Source organism: Tamandua tetradactyla, chromosome 5 (genome assembly GCF_023851605.1).
Source record: "Tamandua tetradactyla isolate mTamTet1 chromosome 5, mTamTet1.pri, whole genome shotgun sequence".
Classification (NCBI taxonomy): Eukaryota; Metazoa; Chordata; class Mammalia; order Pilosa; family Myrmecophagidae; genus Tamandua; species Tamandua tetradactyla.
In genome coordinates this window covers 8,922,546-8,939,181 of record NC_135331.1, presented here as the reverse complement: position 1 = coordinate 8,939,181, position 16,636 = coordinate 8,922,546, and the positions used below count along the sequence as shown (strand labels likewise).

The following is a 16,636-nucleotide window of genomic DNA, read 5'->3' as shown; positions in this document are numbered from 1 at the left end:
CCCTGGGCCCCTCTTGCCCAGCAGCTGAACCCTCAGACAATCTCATTACACCCACTCTCTTGCCTGGTCACGCGACAGAAACACATTTCATCTTTGTCGCTGCTGCAGTCGTGATGGGTTAGACAGAATTATATTTTACTGCTTTCTACAGGGCATTTTTCGGCGCCTGGCACAGAAAGAGGGAGAAGAGAAAAATACAGCTTTCTAGCAGCCCTCCTGCGAGGAAAGCCAGGCGAGGAGCCGTATTGCACAACCCCCTACACACACACAAGCACACGCCCCACAGCCCCTCTCCAGGGAGGGCAGTGCCGGACTCTCCGGTAGGCCTTCAATATGGCACGAGGCTTTAGAAAAGAAGTAGGGTTCCAGCACCCCTGTATTCTCGACCCTAGACAGGACCCCACCCCATCTTCATCTGTGTCTCAGAGGGAACCACGGGTCTGCACCTGAGTGCAGCCTGCCTTGTGGGGAAGGGGACTGCCAGGGAGGAAGTGGGTGTGAGGTCAGGAGAGCCTCAGACAAGGCTGAGAAAGGCTGCTGTCAGGTCTGAGTGGCCCCCGACCCTGAGGGAGGCACGAGGAGATCAGGCTAAGCCTTCACCCCAACCCCTCTTGCTAGCCCCTCCTCAGGCAGCTGTACAGTTAGAACTGGGTGGGAAAGACTGAGAAAAGAGGCATGCAGTGGAGAAAGAGACAAGAGGCCCCAGGCCTTCCACTGAAACACAGTGTAACTTGCCGGCCTGGGCCCCCCGGGAATTGCAAGGGTCATTACTTCCATGGAAGCGCAACATCTGCAAGATCAAAGTGGGGTGGGGGGTTGGGATGGACGGAGTGGGGGGTCGGTGTGCAGGGTGGGCAGGTAGGTGAGATAGCTCCTCAGACAGAGCCAGAGCAAGACAGCCTGACTGGGAGCGAGAGCAGAGAATTGAGTTTACAGAACTTAATCTGTTTTTCCATGACTCGATGGGGTTTGATGTCACAGATGGAATTCAGAAGTGAAGCTGTGTAGAGACAACTGAGGATGGATTCCATCCAAAGGCAATTCGGCTGCATTCTGGCTATTAAGTCTGGAAGCCACTCTGCCTTTGACCAGTGGGAGCCTCAGCTTTTGTATCCATGGGGAGGGCAGCCGGTGGGGCTGGAAAAGAGCTGCAGCCAGCTCTTGGGACCTCGGGGTTGGGGGACGTGCAGATATCTGGAGCACCGTCCTGGCCCTAGAGTCTCTTCCCTTGCCCTAGGAAAGCCCCCTCCCTCCCTCTCTGTTTCCCAAACCCACAGGTTCTCAATCAGGGGCTGAAATGGGCAATGTTAGAAGAATCTCATCCCCAGATGCCCCACTGGCCACCCTTCCCCGGAGCATCCATTCTAGGGACAGGAGGCTCCGCCTGGGAGGGGGACAGAAGCACCACCTGATGGGGGGTGGGGGATTGGGTGGGCAGGGGGTTGGAGGGGAAAGGGGCAGTACCTTGAGCCCCAGGAACTGGCTGCTAGGCCTGGGTGGGGTGTGGAGGTGGGAGTGGGTAGAGGAGGTCCATGTCTCTGCAGCTGCCTCTCCATCCTTTGAGAAAGATCCCTTCTGCACCTGGACAGTCTGAGCTCAGGACTGGAGGTTCAAGGGTGCAGAGTCAGGGGGGGCATCCAACCACCGCCCCAGGGCAGCTGTACCTTTGTCCCCCAGACACTGGGCTTCCACTAAAGATTTCTTTTGAAGAAAAGGTTTCTGGGCTAAAAGACAGGGTGAGGACCCAGATCCAGCACAACCCTCATTTTGTTAACGAGAAGCCTGAGTCCTAGGGAGGCAGGGACTTGCCTGTGTTTCACAAGCAGAGCTGGCTTCCTCCCCTGGGAACTGACAGCCTCGAGGGGAGAGTCCGTCCTGGGCAGGGGATGGGGAGCCCAGAGCTGGACACAGCCCTTGCACAGGACACAGCCCCCGGCCCTCTGGTGCCCTCTGCTCTGCCCCGGCCTGGCACTGCAGCAGTCACCCTCAAGTCCACACATCTCATCCTGTACTCCTGGACAGCAGGCAGGGGTGACTGCTGAGGCACTGTGGAGCTGGTCACCAGGTCCATGGGACAGCAGCCACCTTGGGGTGCTGCGGGGGCTCTGCAGGCAGGAGGCAGGGGGTAGGGCCAGGGGGCAGCAGGGGAGTAGGGCCACCCTGCAGTACAAATGAAACTCGTACAGACGCAACCTGAGAGGGTTCTTGCCCAGCCTCAGGATATCGGGAGGCTGAGGGAAGCTCTCTTTTTCTGACTCCTGTTCCCTGGCCCATGGGTCCGTTCAGCAACCTCACTGCTGGGGGAAAGGGAAGAAGTGCCAGGCACAGAAGAAGATTTCAATTGAACCCCAGATCCTCGGGGACGCAGAGGATTCACTGGAACTCATCATGCGACTGGGGGGATCACTGCTGCCACCATTTCGCCACGTTGGTATCAGCCCCAACTGTGGGGCTGAAAAGAAGCTGGGCTGCACCACAAGAGGGCTCTGACGGCTTAGAGGTGATGACAGCAAAACAAGCCCAGAGGGCCCTGGCATCCCACTGCCTGGCTTCTGGGCTGGGAGCCACAGTGGCAGCACGGGGTATCCTTAGGGGCCTTCCATTCTACCATTTTGGCAGATCTCTAGGATCACTGTCCTGGTAACGAGCACTTGCCTCCTCCACTCACCTAGGTGAGCACGTGTGTCTGGGGCCTTCCAGGAGCACCGTGGAGGAGGGAGGGCCTCCCTAAGATGTGCGGAGACAGGGAGCTCCTCCAGGCAGGGAGACTATCCTTCATCTCTGTTTCTGGCCCAGGGCTCAGCCCCATTCACGGGGAGATTCACTCAACCTTCCTCTTCCTAGCAGCAAAGACCAAACGGTAGGAAAACAGCCTAAGACACCAGAGTTAGGAAGACAGGACTGGCATGCACCAAAACTGGTGGTTACCCCTTATTACAACAATGATGATGTAATAACGACAAAAGATAACAAGCATTGGCAACAGGAGCAGCCGGCAGTTCTGAGTGCTTCCTTCTTTGGGCGGGTGCTGAGCCAGGTGTGACCATAAACCCAGGGTGCACCCCCCAGGCCCAGCAATCAGTCCTACCACTTTCATCTGGTCCCTGAACTGCACATTCACACCTTCTTCCTGGTCTTTCATCTTCTTCATTTCCTCAAATCCCCACCTTCAAGTCTCCCAACATCTGCACCTACTCCCTCTTTCTGCTCTCGTGGACTGGACCTCACCCCCTCTTGTCCATCAAGAACCTTCTCCCACAATGCTCTACTTTCTCTGGCACCATCAGTTCTTGCCTCTATATTGGCGCCTTCCCATCAGCAGGAAAACATGCAAGTGACAGCTCCCATGTTTACAGAAACAAGCAAGCAGAGCCCCACAGCCTTTCTGGGCCATCCTCCTTACTCCCCTTCATAGCCAAAAATCCTCATGGAAGTTAGCTATACTCACTACTCCACTGCCTTACCCTCCAATCCCTTCTCCACCTAGCTTATCCCACTACTCCCCTGAGCTTGCACTGGTCATGGTCACCAGTGACCTTCTGACAAGTCGGTGGCCAGTTCTCAATTGACACCACATTCAGCCTTTCATGAATTTGTGCGTTTAATAGACATTTACCGAGTATCCACTTTGGTTGCCTCCCTGTGGCTTGTAGGCAGGGACACTGCAGGTAGTTACAGCCCCTGAAGAGGATGGGGGTTCCGCCTGGACAAGGTGTCCTCTCTCCTGAGCTTACACACCCTCCCACACACCTCTACCCACAACCAACTGTGAGGGCCAGAGCCAATTTACTTAGAGGCTTATCAGTCGCAAATGATGACTTTTCTTTTTTTTCTCCTAAAAAACAGCTTGTTAATGTTAAGCCTACAAGTAGCCTGTAGTGCTGACTTCAAGTCTAGAGGCACACATATCCTATGTTGGATTCTTTAGTTGCCTGATTCCAACTCTAGACATTTTGGAAATGGCAAAACTACAGAGACAGTAAAAAGATCGATGGTTGCCAGCATTCAGGAAAGGGAGGAAGGGATGAAAAGTGAAGTGCAGGGGATTTTTAGGGCAGTGAAACTATTTTGTATGATATTGAGATGGCGGTTACAAAACAATACACACTTGTCAGAACCCACATAACTGTACAAGAAGAGGGAAACTTAATCTAAGCCATGGACTTCTGCTAATAATGCATCAATACTCCTTTATCAATTGTAACAAACTTACCACACCAATGTTACTAATAGGGGAAATGAGCTGTGTGGGTGGGGTGGGACGTTGGGGATGGGGTGGGTATGTACTCTGTGTACTAACCGTTCAATTATTCTATAAACCTAAGAATAAAGTCTATTGCTTATTTTAAAAAGTAAAGTCCCAGCTGGTTTTGTACAGCCTGTAAGTAGCCCTGCGAGGCTGACTTCAGAGGGGCACAAAGCTCATGGTGGAGTTTTAGGAGCCAACATTCCCAGCCCTGCCCCCTTAAGCCCACCCAACTCATTGTAATTGGAACACCCACCAGCCCCATCGCTCAGCGTCCCCATGACCAAATGGGGAGCACTCACAGCTACTCCCAGGGGTCACTGTGGAGCATCCAGCACTTGGGCGTGGACAAACTTCCTGCAGCATTCCATATTGCCCGAAACAGTGTTTCCCAAACTTGCCAGCTCATAATAGTCAACTGGAACACTTGTGGAAGATACAGAAGGGTCAGGCATACAGGACACCCCTCCTTGGCCCCAGTTCTTCACCTATACCATGAGGAGGTCCTGGCTTTCTGAGAAATTCCACAGGAAGAGGGTGTGACCAAGGTGAACACCCCCTCCTTGAGGCAGTGCCAGGGTTTCATCAAACCCTGTACCCCGACAACCCTCTCTCTGAGTTGACACTTGCGGGGAATGAGAATTTTCTGCTTATTCCTATGGTTTATGATTTCTTCCAATCATTTTACACACTTGAGCCACATAAAGAAATTGTGGAATACTTGATCATCTCAAGCACCGTATACATTAGATATATTACCTCATTTATTTATTTACTAATGAGATAAAATTCACATACCACACAATTTACCCTTTCAATGCTTACAATTCAACAGATTTTAGTATATTCACAGGTGTGCAACCATCACCACTAACTAGAACATTTTCATCACTTCAAAAAGAAACCTCTTACCCATTTAGCAATCACTCTCCATTCCCCTTTCCCAAGTCCCTGGCAGCCACTAATCTACCAACTGTCTCTATGAATTTGTGTTTTCTGGACATTTCATAAAAATGGAATTGCATAACCTGTGTCCTTTTGTGTCTGGCTTCTTTCAAATAGCATCATACTTCCAAGTCTCATCCATGGTGCAGCGTGCACCACAATGCCATTCCTTTTTATGGCTGAATAATGTCTGGATATTACCCTATCATTATAGCCATTGTCACTGTAATAACTCTTCCTAGGTCACGCAGTAAGTGGTGGAGTAGGGTTTCTCCTATTGCATAGCAGGGTACAAACAGCTTCAAAATTGAAAATCACCTTCTAACTTAAAATCAATATAAACATATAGCTCTAGCATTGATAATAGCACTTTATGATTTACAAATGCTCTCAGCTTCTACACTTACTTTTTCAGAACCATCCAGCAAGGTAGAAAAGGCCAGTAAGCTCCCATTTTGGGGAAGGAACCAAGGCTTCAAATTATTTTAAGTGAGACGCTTAAAATTAAGGCTAGAAATGCTATGGATGGATTGAGGACACCTACATTCAAGCCTGGAACACGACATGAGCAAATGGAGTGGCTTGAATTCTTTCTCACAAAGACACATGATTTGGAGACATTTTTGTTTTTTCTTTCCTCTCAGATTATTTTGTAGCAAGGGTAAACCTTGGAGCTGAGGGACTAACCTACTAAAAGACCATTAACAAGTGATTACTTGGGTGGCGTGACAGTGGCTCAGTGGCAGAGTTCTTGCCTCCCATGCCAAAGACCCGGGTTCGATTCCTGGTGCCTGCCCATGCAAAAAAAAGAAGAGTGATTACGTGATTACTTGGTTTTATTGAATGTTCCCAACTGATATAAGGAATAAATGTTGATGTTTATTTGAAAATACAAATTCCAAGGTTCCAGCTCAAGCTTTTTTACACAGCCAAGGGAGGGGGAGTCACATGTATTTTTTTTGGGGGGTGCATGGTCTGGGAATTGAACCCAGGTCTTCCACATGAAAGGTGAGCATTCTACCACTGAACCATCTGTGCACCCTAACATGTATCTTTAACAAGTTCCCTGACTGACTTTTATGAATGAGAACATTTGCTAAAGACTAAAGCCTGAACTCCATAATCTGGCAAATAAGGTCCTGTATATTCTGGTCTGAACACACCCTTTCAATCTCCCTTCCTTCAAGAAATACTAAACTCATGGCTTTCTGAACTTCATGCGTTCAATAAATGCTTACTAAGCGGCTCCTAGGTACCCGGTTCTGGGTTAGGTGCTAGGGGTACACAACAGTACAGAACCTAGGGGAAAGGAGAGACTCACATGAGTCATCAAACAGCTGTCAGGGGCCCAAGAGGAGGAGCTAGGTGTTTTCAGAGGGTTCCATAACCAGAGGGACCCAACAGTCAACTCCCAACATGCCAGCCCCGAGAGCTCCTAAGCTAGGACTACCCCTCCCTCCACCTTCCCTTCTCTCCGTCCTCCCAGGCCTCTGTAGGCATTCTTCACCCAGGCAGGGTCCCTCAATTACCTGTTTATCCTACACAGTGCTTTGAACATCCTCCTACCCTAGCGCAGCTTCCTCCGGATGCTACTGACTTATATGTCCATCTTTCCCCAAACTCTCTGCCCTGGCCTGGGAGGGCGTTTGTCCCAGGATGCTGCCCACTTTGTCCGTCACATTTCCTTGCTCACTACACTCTGGCCGCCTGGGATTCCTTTCTCTTCTTGGAATACACCAAGCCAGTCCCTGATTCCAGGCCTTTGCCTGGCCAGTTAGATCCCTGTTCTCCAGGCACTGGTATAGCTGGCTCCTTGTCATCATTCACTGTAAAAAGGAATGAGATGATGATCCATGCCACAACATGGATGAGCCTTGAAAACATGACGCCGAGTGGAAGAGATACAGAGAGACAAATATTGCATGATTCCACTTATATGAAATGTCCAGAAAATGCAAACCCATAAAGACAGAAAGTAGATGACAGACCACTAGGGGCTGGGGGGATGGCAGAGGGGAGTGATGGCTTAAAAGGGTCAGAGTTTTTGTTCTGGTAATGGATTGTGGTGATGGCAGCACAACATCATGAATGTAATCAATGACACTGAATTATACACTTAAAAATGGTTAAAATGACATATTTTATGTTTTTCATATCTAAACTACAATAAAGTTAAAAAAAAAAAGAAACAGAAAAGATAAAAAGTGGCATGTCCTCCCAGCCCCTTTCCGTTTGATCATAGCACCAGGTTTTCCCTCCTCCTGAGCACTCACCAGCTCTGAAATGGCTTATTTCCTTGGAGGCCGCCTCCCTTCACCCAGCACAAGCCACCTGGGGGCAGGGAGTCTCTTACTCCTTGCTCCAATCCGAGCAACTAGAAGAGTGCCTGACTGCTTGAGAAGGACAGCAGACTAGTCCGATTCATCTTTTTGTCCGTAGCAGGCACCTGGCACTTAGTAGGTACTCAAGAAGGGTTGCTTGGCCCTTGTTCACAGAATCCCTCTGCAGGCAGACTGTGCTGCCAAACAGCCAAAAAGCCCACTGCAAACTGCTCTGTTCGCTGTTCCTCAGCAACTAAGGCTTCTCCAAGAATAGCGCAGCTCCCCACCATGCCCCTAGAATAACAAACCCGGTCTCTGGCGCTGTCGTGACTCACTTTTCATGGGGCCAGAGTCTCCTTTCCTGAGCGTGTGTGCTGGCGTGTGAACCCCAGGCAAGCAGAGCAGGGCTGGACGGGATCCATGGCGCAGGGCTGGGTGGCCACCTGGGGCCGTCTCAGGTCCCTTCCAGCGGGGTGGATTTGGAAGAAGCGAGCTTGGCCCTGGGTGGGATATGGCAGTATCAGGCAGCCTGAAAGATCTTAGAATAACTGCCACCCCCTCTGAGACGTGTGCAGTGCATTACAGTTTACAAAACACTCCGTCGCTACACTCTCATTTGAAACTGGATGCTCGGAGGCTGCCAGAGCGAGATGAGGGAAGGAAAGACCAGAGAGGCTGAGTCATTATACAAGGCCACACAGGGGCTTGAGGGCAGAACGGTATCAGAGTCTGTTCTGGACTGCCCCTTCAGGTAAGCAAGGGTCCTGGGCATTTCAGGATACCCACACTCACATCCACAGTTCACCTCTGAGAGGAGCAACCAGGCAGAACTGGAGGATTCTGGGTCTATACTGTCTTGGAGGAAACCAAAAGGCCCAGCCAGCGTCCCCAGGGGGAGGTGGGCACAGATGGAGGTTTGCACAAGTGTGCATATGCATGTTCACACACCTGTGCAACAAAGCCAAGGCCTTCCTCCATTCCACTGTGTGAATGAGTAGTGTGGCCTTTACGGCAGGCCTCCTGGGGCTGCCAGAGAACACAATCTGCCTGGAAAGTTGCCCAGGTAACTGGCTCTTCTTTACAGAGTTACTGGCTACCCTTTACAGCCCCATAAAATCCTCCCAGTGATGATAGATGCCATTCCTCTCCAGGGAGGGAAGTGGGAGGGATGTTACACAAAGGAAAAAGTCACCAGTCAACTTTGAAAGCCCCATGGGTGATAAGTTGGGGAGAGATTCCATCAGAGGTAGCTTCTTTGCTGGCTGCCCAGGCTGCACACTACCTAACTCTAAGTGGTGCTATTCTCATGGCCTACAAATATAAATTTAATGGCACACCTTGGAGTTGGGCAGTGTGGGAAAAGAGCACTGTCTGATTGGGGGTAATGTCTTCAATATTCTCAAGGCCAACCTCCATCTCTGACACCTGTCATAGCTTGAGGACCCTCAGCTCTGCCAAGAGCTGTCAATCAGTAACCCTTGAACAGAAAGAACTGATCAGGTCCAGAAGGGTCTGAGTTACTTTGGGGACTGATCTGGAATCTCACTCTAAGCCCAGGAGCCAAGAGAAGTATTAGCATCTTTTATAAGATGAATTCCACTTATGTCTTCAAGATTCTCTCCAAATACTCTCCATTTCTGCCCCTGTCTTTCATCAATTCTGAAAAATTCTCAGCAATGATCTTTAAATGTGGCCTCTGGCTTATTTCTCCCTTCTCTGTCTGGAATGCTAATTAGATGACGGTTAGACTTTCACCTTCTCCAGGTCTCTTATCCTCGCTACAGCTTCCTTTCCTTTCCAGTGCTGTATTCTGGAATTCTACTTTCCACTAATTCTTTCTTTGGAAATTCGTACTCTCCTATCAAAGTTCTGTTTGGCTCTTTTTCAAATGGGCTTTGTCATTTTTTACAGCCTTTCATTCCCTGCCCATATTTTTAACTTTGCCTTTTTCATTTAAATGCTTCAGGCATAGTTATTTTATTGTCTGTGCCTAAATACTGCAGTATCTGAAGTCCTGAGGATCTGTTTCTGCTGTAAATTGTGCTGACTCTGGCTTGTGGTACCTTAGCTCTTTTTTTTTTTAGTTTTGACTGTGAACTGCTCATTTCTGTGGAACTTTGCAGAAATTCTTTGACTCTTAAAACAAGAGTTAATTTTTTCCAGGGAAAATTTACATCTGCTTCGCCAAATGCCTGGGTTATTCCTCAACTGAAATTACTGTAAATCTTCAGCTCGAGGTTGTTTTGAACCACCCAGGTAGGATGAACTTGCCTTCTTGCTCTCCCATCTTTCTCCTCTGGGGTAGATAATGGGGTGCACTGTCTCCACCACACTGCACCCTCTCTGAACCTCAGTGTCTCCATCTAAGCAGTTTGGACCCTACAGTCTTAGTTTCCTCTCAGCCTGACCCGACTTAGGAATTTTTGCTTTATCCACAACACCACACCACCTTCCTTCAATCACCCCGATCATAGAAAACTTTCAAGAAAGGGGACCTGGCCCACTACAGCCTTGCCTGAGAAATACACTCAGGAGAGTCATAGGAAAGAATGCATAACAGAGTTCTCCATACAGTCAGATGTCATCCATTTGCTATTCTAGGATGAGAACAATCTTAATTTTGAACAGCTGGACCACTGAAGAAAAAAAAATAGTCAATATAGTAAATTACATTAATAGTTTTTCCAATATTGAACCCTCCTTCTGTTCTTGGGATAAATCCTACGATTTGGTTATGCTGCATTATTCTTTCAATGTTCAGCTAAATTAAATTTGCTAGTATTTTACTTAGGATTTTTGCATCTTCAAAAGTGAGACCTGACCTATCATTTTGCTAACTCATTCTTCGCTGATTCTGGTATCAGGGCTCTGTTAGCCCTGTGAGATGAGCTATAATATCTTTCTATATGCTCCAAAATAGTTAACGCCAACATGAGAATTATCTAATTTACCCTTTTGTTAGGGACATATTTTTCTTCTTTTTAATGAGCCAATTTTGATTGTTTTTAGTTACTTAGAAAAATCACACTTGGATTTTCTAAGTTGTTGGCAAAAAGTTGCATATAATATCTTCTTTTTTTATTCTTTTCTCTTTTTATATTTGAGCTTTGTCTTATTTAAAAAAAATAAGACTTGCCAACACTTTGCTTTTTACTGGTCTTTTCAAATAAGTTTTTGCAATTATTGATGAATTCTAACTCAGTTTGTTGACTTCATTTTTAATTATTTTTCCTTCTTTGAATTTATTTAGTTATTTTTCTAGCTTTCTAAATAGAAATCTAAGTTCACTGATGTTTTGTTTTGTCTCTTAATAAATGAATTTAAGGCTATAAATTTTCCTTTGAGCTTTGATGTGGCTTCATCCTATAGGTTTTCACATCCAGTGCTCTGTCATTCATTTACAATAGTATACTTTCAGTTTTCATTTATTTCTTCTTTTAACCCAAGAGTTACTTAGTTTTTTTTTTTAACCTAATCTGTGTTCTTAAAGTTTTTTTATTGAAAATTTATCGAGGGAATTGTAAGTTAATGTACAGTTGTAAGAGGTAATATGGAGATCCCTTGAACCCTTTCCTTGCTCTCTCCAATGGTAGCATTTTACAAAACTATTCCACAGTGTCACAACCAGGACACTGAAACTGATACAATCTACTGAATTTAATTAGATCTCCCCAGTTTTATTTGTATTTATTTGTGTGTCTGTATTATGTTCTATACAATTTTATCCCCTGTGTAGGTTCATTATGCAACACCACAGTTATCCTGGAGATTTTTACAGCCCTCCATTATTACTCAAGGGTTGTCAAAATATAATCAATTTTTATTTAATATATTTTACAACTACATTGTTAAGTACAGAAAGCTCATGGCTTTTAATTTGAAACATCCTGGTGGGATGTACCATTTTTTTAATTTGACAATTCCTTTGTACCTAAAATATTTTTCGCTATTCAATCTCTTTTATCTTATGTAAATTTTACTCAATTTGTTATCTTTGCTGCGTATGATAGGTATCTCTTTCCCTACCCTTTTATTTATTTTTATTTTTATTATTATTTTTTATTTCAAAGTACATTTAAATAGATAGTTATAGAACAGATTTCAAAGTTTGGTATGGGTTACAGTTCCGCAATTTCAGGTTTTACCTTCTAACTGCTAGAAGACACTGCAGGTTAAAAGAAATAGCAATATCAGGTGGGCCACAGTGGCTCAGCAGGTAAGAGTGCTTGCCTGCCATGTCTGAGGACCCGGGTTCAATTCCTGGTGCCTGCCCATGTAAAAAAAAAATAGCAATATAATGATTCAGCATTCAAACTCATTTATTAAATCCTAACTTCTCTTTATAAGTCTTCCTTCTCCTTTGATCTTTCTCCCAATCTTTAGGGATATTTGGGTTATATCCATTCCAAGTTTTTCATGTTGAAAAGGGCTGTCGACAATATGACCTAGAGGGATGGAGCTAGCTGATGTTCTTGGAGAGACTGGCACCTTGGGGTTTCAGGACTTATTTGGTCTAGGAAGCATCTGTTTAAGGTTTCTGAAAAGTAAACTTAGTGTGTGAAATTTTTGTAGGATCTCAAATAGAGCCCTGTCACCCCTTTATTTTCACACTTTCCAAACAGGTTTATTTTGGATTTTCTTTTTAGCTTCATTAAAAAAAAAATTAACTCATTTTGAGAGAACTTTGTTTTTGAAAGACTGCCTTTCAATTAGCGAAGTTAATGCAGTCACACCTATTGTGACTACTGATGTTTAGACTAATTCCGCCATCTTCTATTTACCACATTTGTTACTTCTTTTCATCTTTTTTCCCTAGTGGGCTAGAAGTAGATCGGTTTTATTTTCATTTTTCTAGAGCAAGGGTCAGACAGTGCATATTTTGGGCTTTGTGGGCTGTACAGCCCCTGTGTATCTACTCACCTCTTGTGCTGTAGTGTGAGAGTAGCCTTAGAAAATGTGTTAGCAAACAGGCATGGCTGCATTCCAATAAAACATTATTTACAAAAATAAGTACTGAGTCAGGTTCAACTCAAAAGCTCCGTTCTAGCGATCATCCTTCAGTGTTCAACATACATACTTTTAACTTTTACTGCTCTAGAGTGCGCACAATTAACGAGGGTCAGTCTTTCCTTCCCCAGAAAGAGAGGAGTCTTAGCTGGCTTAGATTTCATGCTACTCCTCCCTTTCCACATCCCCCTCAGCCAGTGTGGGTCGCCCCAGAGCCTCTTCCTATTCCTCGTATGCCACCAGGAACACACCTAGAAACTCTCCACCTCCTGGGTAGGATTTAGGCACTTGTTTCTGTTTTGAGTCCCATCTCATTTCACGCCATCCTTCAGGAATTCCTCATGGTATGGGCATCTCTTTGCCCTTGTGAAAAGGGACTTTCAATACTATTTGTTCTATTAGTTTTAGGGATGAGGAGCAGGAAGGGAGGACTGGCGCACACCTCAGCTGCATCCTTGGTCTGATCCTTGCTTAAACTTCCCCAGGATTTTTCGGTTTATTTACTTGGGGTCAGTCCCTTGTGGCGCAGAGGGCAGGGGAGCTGTCGGCGATACTAGTCTCCCTGGAGCTGGCTGGGAGGGTGGTGCTGACATCCAGGGCCTCTGATCCCTGGCTCCAGCTGCTGCACCCCTGACCTTCATCGTACAGTGACAGGAGTGTTCCAAGTAGGTCCCCTTTGTCTGAGCAAGCTCCAACTGGATTTCTGTTACAACCAAAAGAGCCCTGACTAATAGTGGGATGACACATCTTCTTTTGACTTTCTGCCTGTTATTTACTTGCTGAACAAACTGTCTTCCCACAAAAGGCATGGAGATAAATTTCACTCTATCCCAAGGTCAAAAATGTTTAAAAATTCCAAATTAGTTAAGATATATACATTTTTCTTTTTACAGTCTTTCTGATATTCCACAGTCCAATCTGTGACTCCTCCTAAGGCAAAAGGAGCTAACGTGGTCGGGGAGAAAGACAGCACCTGGGCGTGGAGCAGGAGTGAGGGTGACCGGAGGTCCAGGGCTCTGGGCTGCCACTTGCACTGCATGCTTTCATCGCATGGAGTCTTTCTGCAGAACGACTGCCCTTGCCACGTGGGTACTCCCTGTGAGTCTGGACAGCAGGTCTGGGATTTTAATGCAAGAGGTGCATGAGGCCTGAGATGGCCTGGAAGGCTGTCCCACACCCCCCAGGAGGCAGTAAACAGCACCCAGCTTGGCCCAGCATGCACAATACAGAGCACCCGCAGAGTGCTCGGCTTGGTGCTGAGCAGATACCACGCTTGGGCTAAAATAAAACCCAGCTCTGCAACATCCTGACACAGCTTTGCAGGAACAGCAGGCTCCTGTGTACACACTGTCCTGCTCTGCACGCCTGTAAGTTAATCACACATTAGTAGATTTTGCTCAGATTCACATGTTTCTGGACTACTTTGAGGGTAGTGTGGGCTATAGGATTCTATGTTCAACTTCAAAAAACAGGCCCATCTTTTCAACAGATCCTAGTAGCTGCTCCAGGTGGAACTGCCTTCTTGCCAGACTATGTTAAGATGTCCCCATCTTGCTCCCTCCCCAGGAGAAGCAGACAGGGCAGTGCTCGTAGCTCCTCATGAGCGCTGGCTACAAAAGTGTCACCAACATACCAAAGTGGTGGTTTTAGGACACACACACATTTTTAAGAAGTCAGAGGAAGGTGTGTGAAGGCAAGATTAAAGGAAATGGAGGTAAAAGTGGCTGGCGCCTTTCTATTAGGCATTTATGCCCCAGGAGTCATCACTGAAGTATCCTGCCTCCTCCCTCTCCCCCCAGGGGTCTGCCTGTGATGTTAACCTGCCACACCTGTGCTCCACAGACTCCAGGCTCCTGGCCAGAGCCCTGGGCAGTTCCAAGCCCAGCCAGACTTTCTTGAATCAGCTCTGAGGGTCCCCGCAGACCGAGTCCTAGACCCTGGCCCCAAGATCAGGGTGGACAGTGGGGGGGCTGTGTCCACAGGTCAGTGGTAAGAGCATCAATCCTCTCAGCAACTTAAGTGTATCCTTCCACCCTGGCCTCAGTTTGCCTGCCTGGGAAAGAGCTAACACCTGAACCTGACCAGAGCTATTAGGCAGAGCTGTGCACATAAGTGGAACAGCGTAGGCTGATAATGCACATTCATGTTGCCTGGGAGACAAACTCCTTTTCTATTTGGAGGTGCCCCAAAGTGTTATATGCTGGCATTTCCGTCAAAGGCCTCACCTGAGCAGACAGGTATGGGTTGGGGTCACCAAGGCAGAGTGCCCTAGAGGGTGCCTTCTTTCTGTTACCAGCCCCTGCCAATGCCAGGTGCTAGGGACTAAGTAGCTGCCTCCTTGCACCAGACCCAAAGCTTGAAAGAACTGAAATGTCCTGCCCTCCTCTTCCAGCAAGTGCTTTGGGTTGTGCAGGGAAGGTTCACAGTGTTTCCACTCTCTCCCTGTCCTGACACTGGACCCTGTCCCAGACCTCCTCTTGGGTTCACAGGCAAGTGCTACTATGCCCTAGGCCTTGGGAGCACTGGGGAGCCCCCACTATTAGGGGGTCATAGGCACTAGGCTACTCCAACAGGATTTTATTAAGAATCATTAAGATGCCAGCAATCACAGAAAACAGAAGAGCCTTGAGGCCATTTCCCTTTAAGACTTAGTAAACCCAGTAGTTCACGGCTCACTGAGGAACAGGCAAGGGGGTCTTGAAGGGGGAATGGGCAGGCAAGGACTGGGAGTCAGACCCCACTGCCCCACTGCTCCACCCTGGGTGCTTTGAAGTCGCAGAGCCTGGTCTGTAAAGTATGTGTGTGCGTGTGTTTGCACATCCTTTCCTAATAGGAGTGTTGGGAAGAGCAAAGGAAGGCACAGTACCCAGAGTACAAACAGTGGCATCTGTGTCTTCATCCTGTATTTACGAACCTGAAAACCAGGGCTTGGGTGGAAGGCAGCACCAGGGGTTTCTAGGGGCTCTCCCAGCTTCCAAAGGCAATGGGCCTGCAGACTTTCAGGGCAAGGTCAACTCCAGAGCTGGACCTTTGGAGGTCAGGCTGCTGGGACCTGAGGCCCATCAAGGCTGTGGGTGCTGTGGTGAGTACCTGGCTTACAGCACCCAGGTCTCTCAGGCTTCTGCCCTCCCACACCCAGCCCAGCTGAGAAACAAGCCCCCAGAGGCTATGAATGAGCGGGAGGGAGCAAAAGCAAAGCCATCTGGCTTGTCCTGAATTATTAACTGTGGAGGAGGAACAGGCAAGGCTGGGAGCTAGTGTGGGGAGGGGGAACGGGGTCCTTTGGCTTCAGAGACCAAAGGAAAGATCTAGGGCATGGATCCAATCTCCTCGAACTGAGCCCAGCACCCCAGTGCAACCCTCACTTCTCACAGGGCCAGCAAAAACAACCACACTGTCATCTGCAAGCTTTTACTCCTCAAAGTATTTATGAAGCAATTTCATTTCTTCCTTTCAGGCATTCTGCAGAAGGGTGAAGCAAGGCCAGGAGAGACAAGGCGATTCAGGCAAAGCCTCACAGCTGCCAGGGACCCTGCCAGGAAGCACACAGGCCTACAAGCCCCAACTGGAGGGTCCACAGTGCCCCACGGCAGAACTGGAAACCCTTCCCCACCCCAGGCCTGTGAATCTCACCTACTGCCTCTCTGGCCACCATCTTCACTTTTATCCCCCTGTCCCTGCAGTCTGGGCCCCTGGAATCCGTCGGAGCAGAGGGTGCCTTCCCAAAGCAGATGAACCCAAGGCCCCTCTTGGCCCCACGGCCCCTCCGGCCCTCCCTGCTCACCACCAACTCTCCCTTCCTAGCAATTCGTGTGGCCCCCTGAACCCAGGTTGAGAAGGCTTCACGCCTCCCATCTGACATCCCAGGGTAGTGCTTCTGACTGGTGGCCCAGGTTCCAACGTCTGGGGTGCCCTGGGAGCTCCTAAACTGTCAATTTTAGCATTTGCTGAAATTCACACTTCCTGTTCTCTCTCTCCATAAAGCCCCTCCCCCCCTCCCCACCTGGTCTACCTGGCAAACTCCCAAATTGCCTTTAAGACTTTTGTTCAAACAGCCCAGGTCCTCAGAACTCTCCAAGACCACCCAGGGACAGCTGCCTGTAGTTCGTGGTAAAAA

General features: G+C 47.8%; 1 protein-coding gene across 18 annotated transcripts in view; it reads right to left on the bottom strand.

The window, feature by feature from the left end:
- PITPNM2 (phosphatidylinositol transfer protein membrane associated 2) overlaps positions 1 to 16,636 on the bottom strand; it is a 159,727-nt gene that overhangs the window by 51,785 nt on the left and 91,306 nt on the right. For 11 of the 18 annotated variants that reach the window (XR_013175530.1, XM_077159678.1, XM_077159677.1 and 8 more), the window contains 2 exons: positions 11,658 to 11,779; positions 7,848 to 8,012 (listed from right to left, as the gene is read on the bottom strand). The exons of 5 other annotated variants lie outside the window; for them this stretch is intronic. The gene's annotated coding sequence lies outside the window, so the exon portion shown is untranslated. The remainder of the gene's footprint in view (positions 1 to 7,847; positions 8,013 to 11,657; positions 11,780 to 16,636) is intronic. 2 more of the 18 variants (XM_077159680.1, XM_077159675.1) reach the window with 1 other exon arrangement.